Here is an 11304-nt window from a genome sequence, read left to right as displayed (position 1 = left end):
CACAACAGTGAGAGGCCCGCATACCGCAAAAAAAAAAAAAAAAAGAAGCAGACTCACAGTTATAGAAACAAACTAGTGGTTACCAGTGGGGAGAGGGAAGGGGGGAGGGGCAATATAGGGGTGGGGGAGTGGGAGGTGTAAGATAGGCTCCAGGATGTATTGTCAACACGGGGAATAGAGCCAATATTTTGTAATAACTGTAAATGGAAAGTAACTTTTTTTTTTTTTTTTTTTTTTGCGGTACGCGGGCCTCTCACTGTTGTGGCCTCTCCCGTTGCGGAGCACAGGCTCCGGACGCGCAGGCTCAGCGGAGATGGCTCACGGGGCCAGCTGCTCTGCGGCATGTGGGATCTTCCCGGACTGGGGCACGAACCCGTGTCCCCTGCACGGCAAGCGGACTCTTAACCACTGCACCACCAGGGAAGCCCTGGGAAGTAACCTTTAAAAATTGTATTAAAAATAAATTTTTTAAAAAACCCATGTGTTCATATCAATAGATGCTGAACAGAACTTCATAGAATTCAGCCGTCATTAAAATGCTAAGTAAAATAGAAATTAAAAATGCTCATTTCATAGTTCTATGAAATGATTTTTATAGAAAAGCAATAAATATAATTATAATGGCAAAATATTAAAATCATTTCAGTTAAATTGGGACCATGTCACCATTTACTCCTCATTGTCTTGGAGTTCTAAGGAATGGAATAAGACAAGGAAGTTCCAGAAATTGTGTAAACATTGGAAAAGAAGACACAAACTTTCTCCTGTTATTGTTGATGATTTTATACCTTCCAAACCCGAGACTTGAATTTGAAAGGGAAAGAAAAAAGAGAAAAGACGCAGGGTAAACAAGAGGGCTGAAGTCAGAATTAATGTATAAAAGCTTTTTCTCTATATTAACAACAATTACCTAAAAATGGAAAAGGGGGAAATATTACACTTAAAAAAGCAATAAGAAGTATTAAATCCAATCAACATACAAAAATCAGTTGCATTTCTTTACACCAATAATGAACAATCCGAGAAGGAAATTAAGAAAGCAATCCCATTCACAACAGAATCAAAAAGGATAAAATACTTAGGAGTTAACCAAGAAAGCCAAAGACCGCTCCATGGACAACTACAAAACACTGCTGAAAAAAATTAAAGAAGACACGGACAAGTGGAAAGACATCTCATGTTCATGGATTCGAAAAGTTAATATTGTTAAAACGTCCATACTACCCAAAATGATCTACAGATTCAATGTGATCAGTTCAAAATCTCAAAGTCATTTTTTGCAGAAATAGGAAAAAACATCCTAAAAGTTCATATGGAATTTCAAGGGATCCCAAATTGCCATGCAAACTCAGAACATGCATAAATTCTGGAAAAGATACAAAGTGTCAGAAGTTAAAATCTGTATGACAGGGACTTCCCTGGTGGCGCAGTGGTTAAGATTCCGAGCTCCCAACGCAGGGTCCTGGGTTCGCTCCCTGGTCAGGGAACTAGATCCCATGTGCAAGCCACAACTAAGAGTTCGAATGCCACAACTAAGGACCCCGCCTGCTGCAACCAAGACCTGATGCAACCAAATAAATAGGTAAATAAATATTAAAAAAAAAAAAAAAAAGGAATTCCCTGAAAGTCCAGTGGTTAGGATTCAGCCCCGTCACTGTCAGGGGAACTAAGATCTCGCAAGCTGTGTGCCGTGGCATAAATTAATTAATTAATTAAATGGATAAAAAGTTAAAAAAAAAATCTCTATGACAAAGAGAAACTTAACAGTTTCTGATGCCATAAATAAACATTTATTATTGTTAAAAAAGACTTGGCCTAACACTCAAAGATTTCAGTTTAAATCTCCTTAGTTTGTGCATCTCAATAAAGAATCAATCATTACATTATTCAGATCCTACAACCTTGATTGTTCCGAAATATTTTATCTGTGAATGTTTGGCCGGTTATTTAAGACATCTGAAGGGTTCAAAAAATCAATCATACTAGATCTGTAATTGCCATTTAAGTTTTAAGGGACTGTAGCTAGTCACATTTATAATTATGTTTAAATGCTTGAGGAAAACTGATTTTCAGAGCTGTATTATTTTTACAAGTTGTGTAATAAACAGAGTACCAATACTAATGAGTATTCCCCTGCAAGCACAAAACACTCCTGGATATTAAAGAAACTATCAAAAATTTATTAAAATTAAGATTGCCTGGAAGTAACTGAAATCCAACCAGGGGCTTAAACCAGACAGAAGCAGGGCCTCTGAGGATGGCCATGCAGTTTGTTCATCTCACCACTCCAGAGTCTTCCGTTCATGTCCTGTGCCCTGTGAACAGCACTCCCTGGGCTTGTGTGATATGGCAGCCCTGGATGGAAGCTTATCGCAAACAGAGAAGTCCAGATAGAAGCTGCAGAGCTCAGAAAATGGGCCCACAGCCGTTCAGGACCTGGGCTGATTCCAGCTTTCTGCTGTCATCCTCAGGATGTGCTGGACCTTGGTCCTTGTGGCCCAAAACATAGCCCCATCATAACATCTGTGTTCTGTAGCTGGATGGGGGGAGAGGGGAAGAAAGGTCAAAGGACCAAACCAGCTGTCTCTTAGGAGGGGTCCCAGAAGCTGCTATACGGCATTTATTTTCACATCCCACTGAGCAGGACTTAGTCATTCGGCCACAACTAGCAGCAAAGGCGTATGGCAAATGTGGCCTTTATTTTGGATGGCCATGTAACTTGCTAAAAATCATGGGTTATAGACTCTGAAAAAAAGGGGAATAAAAAGAGTGGGATAATTAGTAGTGTCTATCCCATTTGTGAGAAAGTTGGGTAGTATCCCCCCCTGCCCAGGACCTCAGAATATTGCCCTTATTTGGAAATAGAATCGTTCAGAGGTAATTATTTATGATGAGGTCACACTGAAGTATGGTGGACCCTTCATCTAACAGCACTGGTGTCCTTCAAGAAGAGGAGAGACACAGACCCGCATGGCGAAGTTCGTGTGGGGTGAGAGATGGAGGCTGCAGTGATGATCTACAAACGAAGGAACACCAAGGAGTGCCAGCAACACCAGGAGAGAAAGGCCCCAACTGGAGAAGACACAGGAAAGATTCTTCCCTAGCGCCTCAGAGAAAGTACAGCCTGCCCACACCTTGATTCCAGACTTCTGTCCTCTAGAACTGTGAGAGGATACATTTCTGTCACGTAAAGCCACCCATTTGGTGACACTTTGTTATGGCAGCCTAGGAAACCATTCCGATGTACATATATATAAATAGTGGTCCAATAAATCAGCGATAACTAATTTAAAAATGTTTGTGTGTGTTTGGTGTGGGGGAATACTATTCACAACTGTAACAAAAATCATGAAATGCCTAGGAAGAGTCCTAAGAAGAAATAAGTACACTGTATGAATGGAATTGTTAAACCATAATAAAGGACATAAAATAGAAGCTACATAAAGTGAAGAAGCATTGAATGTTCCTAGAGAAAATATTTTATTTTTCTTTCTCCTTTCTTCTATAAATTCAAAATAATATTAACCAAAATTTCATTTGAAAATTTTATATAATTTGAGAAATCCAATTCTAAACTCAATATGGAAAGGGAAAATCTGCAAGAATAGCCAAGACAATTCTGAAAAAGAATAACAATGTTGCTGGGGGGCAGGGAGGAGAATTGCCCTGCCAAGTATTTAAAAACTTTAAAAACATTAAATGTTAAGCACACCATGAAGCTATAGTAGCCAAAATAGGTTAAAACTGGCCAAATCTGAGCAATTTTGGGCATTCAAGTAAATAGTGATAATAATGAATGATAGCCATTGAATAAAATAGGAAACCATGGGGCTTCCCTGGTGGCGCAGTGGTTGAGAGTCTGCCTGCCGATGCATGGGACGCGGGTTCGTGCCCCGGTCCGGGAAGATTCCACATGCCGCGGAGCGGCTGGGCCCGTGAGCCATGGCCGCTGAGCCTGCGCGTCCGGAGCCTGTGCTCCGCAACGGGAGAGGCCACAACAGTGAGAGGCCCGCGTACCGCAAAAAAAAAAAACCAAACCAGGAATCCACACTAATATAAATAACTACACGGAAAATGTGATGAGGAAGGGATTTTACATAGTTTCAAATTATAGGCAGACCTTGTTTAATTGCGTTTCACTTTATTGTGCTTCACAGATACTGGGTTTTTTAATTATTTTATTTTATTTTATTTATTTATTTTTGGCTGCGTTGGGCCTTCATTGCTGCGTGTGGGCTTTCTCTAGTTGCAGCAAGCAGGGTCTACTCTCCATCGCGGTGCATGGGCTTCTCACTGCGGTGGCTTCTCTTGTTGCAGAGCACGGGCTCTAGGCACGCGGGCTTCAGTAGTTGTGGCACGTGGGCTCAGTAGCTGTGGCGCACGAGCTTAGTTGCTCCGTGGCATGTGGAATCTTCCCGGACCAGGGCTTGAACCTGTGTCGCCTGTATTGGCAGGCGGATTCTTAACCACTGCGTCACCAGGGCGGTCCCGTTTGTTTGTCTTTTAAAAATATTTAGTTATTTATTTGGTTGCGCCAGGTCTTAGTTGCAGCACGTGGGCTCCTCAGTTGCAGTATGCGAACTCTTAGTTGTGGCATGCATGTGGGATCTAGTTCCCTGACCAGGGATTGAACCCGGGCCCGTGCATTGAGAGCACGGAGTCTTAGCCGCTGCGCCACCAGGGAAGTCCCCGACACTGTGTTTTTTACAAACTGAAGGTTTGTGGCAACCCTGCATTCAGCAAGTCTATTAGCACCATTTTTCCTACAACATTTGCTCACTTTGTGTCTTTGTGTCACTTGGAAATTCTCTCAACATTTCAAGCTTTTTCATTATTATTATATTTGTTATGGTGATCTGTGATCAGTGATCTTTGATGTTACTGTTCTAATTGGGTTTTTTCATTTTGTATCTTTATTTTATTTTATAAAGAAATTTACTTATTTGTTTTTGGCTACCTTGGGTCTTCATTGCTGAGCACGGGCTTTCTCTAGTTGCAGTGAGCAGGGGCTACACGTGGTGGCTCCTCTTGTTGAGAAGCATGGGCTCTAGGCGCACAGGCTTCAGTAGCTGTGGCACGCAGGCTCAGTAGTTGTGGCGCACGGGCTTAGTTGCTGCGCTGCATGTGGAAATCTTCCTGGACTAGGGATCGAACCTGTGTCCCCTGCATTGGCAGGCGGATTCTCAACCACTGCACCACCAGGGAAGCCCAATTTGTATTTTTAAATTAAGTTACGTACATTTTTAAAGACATAATGCTATCGCACACTTAGTAGACTACAGTATAGTGTAAACAAAACTTTTATATGCACTGGGAAACCAAAACTTTTGTGTGACTTGCTTTATTTCGGTATTTCCTTTATTGTGGTAGTCTGAAACCAAACCTGCAATATCTCCAAGGTACGCCTATACCTCCTCCAGAAAATATTTATTAACTTCAAAACAAAAAGAGTAACTTCACAGTGGAGAAGGCTGGCAGACGCCATCTTAATCAAATAATCAAACTGGATAGCATGAGTAGTCGTATCCGGATGGGGTACCATGGCAACACAGCATCACTTTTGTGATATTCCTGCTGAAGATGCATGACCTGAATCTAATCACAAGTGATGAAATAAAATTTATATTTTAAGGCAGGACAAGAAAAATTAAACATAAAATTCTCTCTCTGCGTGTTCATTTGGGCCTCCTCCCTCCCTCCCTCCTTCATGTGCGGCGTGCATCTGCATTACATATTAACCAGAGCTCCTCAAAGACGGGAGTGCCTACTTGACCATAAAGATCAATTTTTTCCCTTTCTTCTGAGGCTAGCAATGTAACTTTTTCAAGAATAGCTTTCTCTCCCAGCGCTGTAGGGCGTCGTGATGACTTGCTGCTCGCTTTATCGAGGCTTACCTGGACTATGTATCCTTGGTGAACTTTAAGTAAAATACCAGTATGTCCTTTCAACGTATGACCCTTTGTCTCGAAAATGTATATGACTGCGCCTTTGACTTCTAATTAACAGGCGGAAGAGTTCTCAGAGCTTTCTGAGAATCTGCTTCCCAGGTTATAATCCTCAGTTTGGCTCAAATAAAATTCCCCTTTTTCTTCTTAACTTGCCAGTTAATTGAATTTTCAACGACATGAGGAAACATCAGGTGAGCCCAAATTCAGGGGCACACTTCAGATGGCTCAGTTACCTGTCATTGGTCATATAGCGCTCCTAGCTGAAGGGAGCTGGGGAGGGGAACGGGGAAATTGAGTGTTTCGTTGGATAATTGCCACTTCCTCTCCTCCTGAATGATGAAGGTTCTACTAGCAGGAAGACGAATTGGGTGTCGGGAGGCAACTGTTATGAGCTGATTTGTGCCCCTCCTTGAAGTTCACGTTGGAGACCTAATCCCAGGACCTCAGAAGGTGACTGCATTTGGAGATAGAGCCTTTAAAGAGGTGATAAATTAAATGAGGTCATGGGGTGAACCCTAATCCAATATGAGTGTTGTCCTTATAAGAGGGGATTAGGAAACTGACACACATAGAAGGAAGACCACGTGAAGACATGCGGAGAGGACAGCCACCTACAAGCCAAAGACAGAGGCCTCAGGAGAAACAACTCTGCTGACACCTTGATTTCAAACTTCTAGCCTCCAAAAGTGTGAGGACATAAATGTTTGCTGTTCAAGCCCCACCCTCCATTTGTGGTCCTCTGTTCTGGAGGCCCTAGGACACTAATGCAGCAATAAGAGTGTCAACCTCGGTGTGGAGCAGGGTTGGGGAGGGCAGGACTCAGGAGACAGTCAGCCCCCCCAGGCCCTTCTTCAGCAAGAAGTGGGTACAAAGCTCCGGAAGCAGGGGCTGGGAGGGTGCTTTATGGCTGTTGGGAACACTTTATTCCCTCTTCCCTGTTGCGTGCTCTGACCCTGACGTCCAGGTCAGAAGCCTATTGGGAAAGCCGTCCCCAACCCCCATAGGAGCCAACCTGGCTGGTCATTTCTAGAAAGCTGACCACTGTTCATACGTCACAATGTCCAGAGTGGGAGTGTTCTCGAGGTCTGTTTGAAAAACTAGACTCTTTGTTGCTTGGGAGACCTGTCCCCACCCCTTACCTGTCCTCCTGAGTGCGCCCTCTACCTGCTGCCCTGTCAGCTCTGATTGGCCCCCGTGCTACTCTGACCTCGGTCACTTTGATACCTTCTGGAAGTTCCTCACCATCTCTCCTTTGTTGGATGCCTCCTTTCCTGTTTTGCAGTCCTGCTCTCCATCCTCCTCTAGTTTCAGCTTGACGGTCATTTTCCTGGGATTTTAGGAGAGAGAAAAAATAAATGCCTGGGGTCAGTTTGCCATCTTGAACCGGAGGTGTGGGTTGTGCTGGCTGAATGATTGGACAGATGAAAGAATCAAGAGGAAAGTGAACGAATGGTTGAGCAGAGGAAAAATGTTCACGGCAGTGACTGAGGGCTGGCGGGCGGACAGCTCCTGGGGGCAGCTGGACTGCTGTGCTTCAACCAGACCTCGCCCCGTCCTTGGCTGCCCTGAGGCTCCCCCGACACCCCGCCACACAGCTTCCTTGGCAAGACTCCTTTCTCTCTGTGGTAGGCAGGGACTCCCATCCCACTCCCAGCCTCCCAAAGTCGAAATGCGCCCAGCGGGGAGAGAGACTGAAGAGAGATCAAACTTCCAGGGAAGATCACTAGGGGTGTATGGGTGTTAGGATCACGCCCGGCTCAGACGCGCCTGATTCCACTAAAGGGTGGGGTCCAGGAAAAGACTGAAGGCCCTGGGTTGCGGTGCTGGGGTTGGATGGGGAAGGCCTGACCCGGGGGCATGTGGGGCTGCAGCCCCCAACGCTGGGAGCCAGTGTCTCTTCCCCTTTCCCGTCACATTTTCAAGGACAGCTGGGAAACTTCAGAAAGCCGGGAAGGCTGCTGGCTGCCCGGTCCCAGGCCAGGGCGGTCTCCCTCTGCCCCTCCAAGGGCCCTCTCACTTCCCCCACCTTCTGGGGGGGTCTTCTTTTCTCTTCCTTTTCACAGTTGCTGGCCCTGTGGTTCTCTACATGGCTTCTCAAGGTCGGTGGCCTCCTTTCCTCCCAGCCGCTCTCTCCCCTGGCTGCCACCCCTTCTGTTCCCAGGCTCCATCCGCACCCCTGTCACCCCTGCCGTTCCTCCCACTTGCCTTAAATCCTTCCTCTCTCGTCCATCTTTTCTCTTCCTCGGCTGGCCTTCTTTCTTGTTCTTTGGCTTTTCCTTTTAGAAGGCAGCGAGGAACGAAGGTGGGATGTGGACAGCTGATCTCTGGAAAAGTCACTCACAGTGAGCTCTCTGAAGGCCCCAACCAGGAGAAACCTCGAGGCTGCCCCCATGACTCCACGGAAGAGTCAGAACCAGACCTCGGCCCAGACGTCCACCACAGAGCTCACAAGAAGAGCAGTGGCTCTCAGGCATGGACCAAGGAGCCCTGGGTGTCCCCAGGGCCCTTTCAGGGGTCTTCAAGGTCAAAAGCTTTTCATGATAATGTTTAAGATACTGTTTGTCTTTCCCACTGTATGCTCTCACAAGTGTATGGTGGAATTTTCTAGAGGCTACATACCATGGGCTATTGCAACAGACAATGCAGAAGCAGACACGAGAACCCAGCTATCTTCTGTTAAGCCAGACATGAAAGAGATTTGAAAAAAAAAAACAATGGTAATTCTTCTAATTTTTTTTGTTTTGGAAAATGTAATTATTTTTCATGAAATATTATTTATATCAATATGTAATAGGTCAATATTATTTTTTAATGAATATATATTTTAAAAATTTCTCCATGTTAATGTCTAATACAGTAAATATTGAAAGATATAACCCACGTACACAAAAGCTCTGTGGGCTTCTCAATAATTTTTAAGACTCTAAACTGGTCCTGACACCAAAGAGTTTGAGAACTGCTTGTGGAGAGATTAATACTGAGACACAGGCTCAAATTCCTGACTCCCTGCGACGTGGCTGTGCGGACTTGAATAGCTAACCACACCCTCTCTGTTTGTCCCACGCATAAAAGTGGGCGCAGTAATGGTGCCACCACAGAAGCTTGTGCTCAGGTAACACATCTGAGAGTCAGGCTGCGCATCTGTACCAGGGTCCCACGCGACCTTTCTTGGGGACCCAGAATCAGGGTGACGGCTCAGAGCTGAGGGCAAGGCCTGCTAAGTCCTCCAGTCTCTAACTGGAGTTATCAAGGAGCTGCCAGGGAAGAGGCCAGACTCTCCCCAGGGCAAGAACTAAGAGGCAGCAGGAGCTCGCCCACCCACTGCCTTCTCGCCTCTTCCCAACCAACCCTGACCTTGGACCCCTGCCATCACCCTGTGGCTTTATCTACCACTTATGTGCCCACCAACACTTTAAACTCAGAACGAAAAACTGACTGGATCGGCTTTCTTCCTTCTGGTTGCTCAGCTCCCGTCCTCTCGCCCTCCTCTCTGATTTTAGCCGTGGAGGGTAGATGGTCCATCTTCACTTCCCGCCCCGCGGACTCCTCTGATGCCCTTGACCTCTGTAGGAACACAGCTCCTAGGTACAAGGGAGTCAGTGACCCTGGGACCCTTGCCAATGAGGGACAGGAGCCTGCAGATAAACACTCCCGTCTCCGGTCCTCCGGGCTGACAATCTGCAGGGGGCGGGGGGGCACTGGAATGCTTCTCACGAAGTCTGAGTGGAATCAAGCCCCTGTTGTCCACGGCATCAACCTCAGTGGCACACCTTATCCTGGCTTTTCCTCCTTCCCTGTCCCTCTCTCCCCAGTGCTTACTCCAGCCCCCTAGGAGTAAGGACTTTTTTTTTTTTTTCAACTTTACTTTTATTTAAAATGAGGCCACATTTTCCTCTTTTAAAAAGAGTTCAACTAGCACTGTCGATTTTCTCATCTGTAAAACAAGAGTACTGAACCAGCTGACTACATTCACTCAGAACTCAATTTCTTTATCGTATGATCACTAAGGCTCTCCCTACATCTAATATACTAAAGTTCTAAGCAAAGGAAAATATAGTACTAACGACATGTTTTGATTTTTATTTCTTAGAGTTCACGTGTCCACCATTCACCTTGGTCTAAGCTTAAGGAACCATTCAAGGGGATACAGTGCAGATGGGAGGGGTAAACAGAACCCTCACACAAGCTGTGCCGTGTTGCAATCAGGCTTCCATTTGAAAAATAATGTCGGAGTCCTTCTAATGCCCCTAGTCCTTACTCCACCTCCAAAAGACCTGCCCCCAAGCCTAGTCCCAGACTCTTGCGCTCATGGATGCGGTAGCAGTTTGCGGGGACTGCTGTAACAAAGTTAAGACTGGGCGGCCTGAGCAACAGGAATTTATGTTCTCGCAGTTCTGGAGGCTGGAAGTCCAAGATCGAGGTGTTGGCAGGGCTGGTTCCTTCTGAGGGCTGTGAGGGAAGGATCTGTTCCAGGCCTCTCTCCTTGGCTGGTAGATGGCCATCTTCCTCCCATGTCTCTTCTTATCACCTTCCTCCTATGTCTGTCTCTGGGCCTAAATTTGCCACCAGTTGCACTGGATTAGGGCTCATCCTAATGGCATCATTTTCACTTGATTACCGCTGTCAAGACTCAATCTCCAAATGAAGTCGTATTCTGAAGCACTGGAGGTTAGGACTTTCCCATATGAATTCTGGGAGGTGAGGGGGTGGGGCTGGCTCTGGAGACACAGTTCAACCCATGAGAGAAACCGAAGCTAAGACAGAGGTCCTGCACGTGGGTCTCAGAGACGGATCTTCAGGGTGGGATGTGCACCCCAATCCCCCACCAGACAGCAACAGGGACCCTGGGATAATCCCTGACGTGCTGCGGCCTCACCACACCTGTGCACTGGGATGGGCTGCAGACGAAGCACTGGACACACAACAGCTCTAGCCCTGAATATAGAGTCGGCTCAGTGTAAAAGCCTGAATAAAGGGAATGGCAGCCCCAGGTCAGCCCACTATCCGCTCAGGCCATGCTGTGAAAGCCAGAAGGCCTCTTCTACGTTTTGTTTTGTTTTGTTTTTGCGGTACGCGGGCCTCTCACTGTTGCGGCCTCTCCCGTTGCGGAGCACAGGCTCCGGACGCGCAGGCTCAGCGGCCGTGGCTCACGGGCCCAGCCGCTCTGCGGCTTGTGGGATCTTCCCGGACCGGGGCACGAACCCACATCCCCTGCATCGGCAGGTGGACTCTCAACCACTGCACCACCGGGGAAGCCCTCTTCTAGGTTTCTTTTTGTTTTGGAAAGTAGAGTTACTTTCCATGTATGTATATCAATCATATTTTTTTTGTATTTTATTTATGAGAGTGTTTAAAG

General features: G+C 46.1%; 1 pseudogene; it reads right to left on the bottom strand.

Moving 5' to 3' along the window:
- Nucleotides 1–11304, bottom strand: part of LOC101332479 (activating signal cointegrator 1 complex subunit 2 pseudogene) — a 44403-nt pseudogene that overhangs the window by 21953 nt on the left and 11146 nt on the right.

Source organism: Tursiops truncatus, chromosome 11 (assembly GCF_011762595.2).
Source record: "Tursiops truncatus isolate mTurTru1 chromosome 11, mTurTru1.mat.Y, whole genome shotgun sequence".
In the NCBI taxonomy this organism is placed as follows: Eukaryota; Metazoa; Chordata; class Mammalia; order Artiodactyla; family Delphinidae; genus Tursiops; species Tursiops truncatus.
Note: the sequence above shows the minus strand (reverse complement) of the source record. Positions and strands in the feature narration are given on the sequence as shown.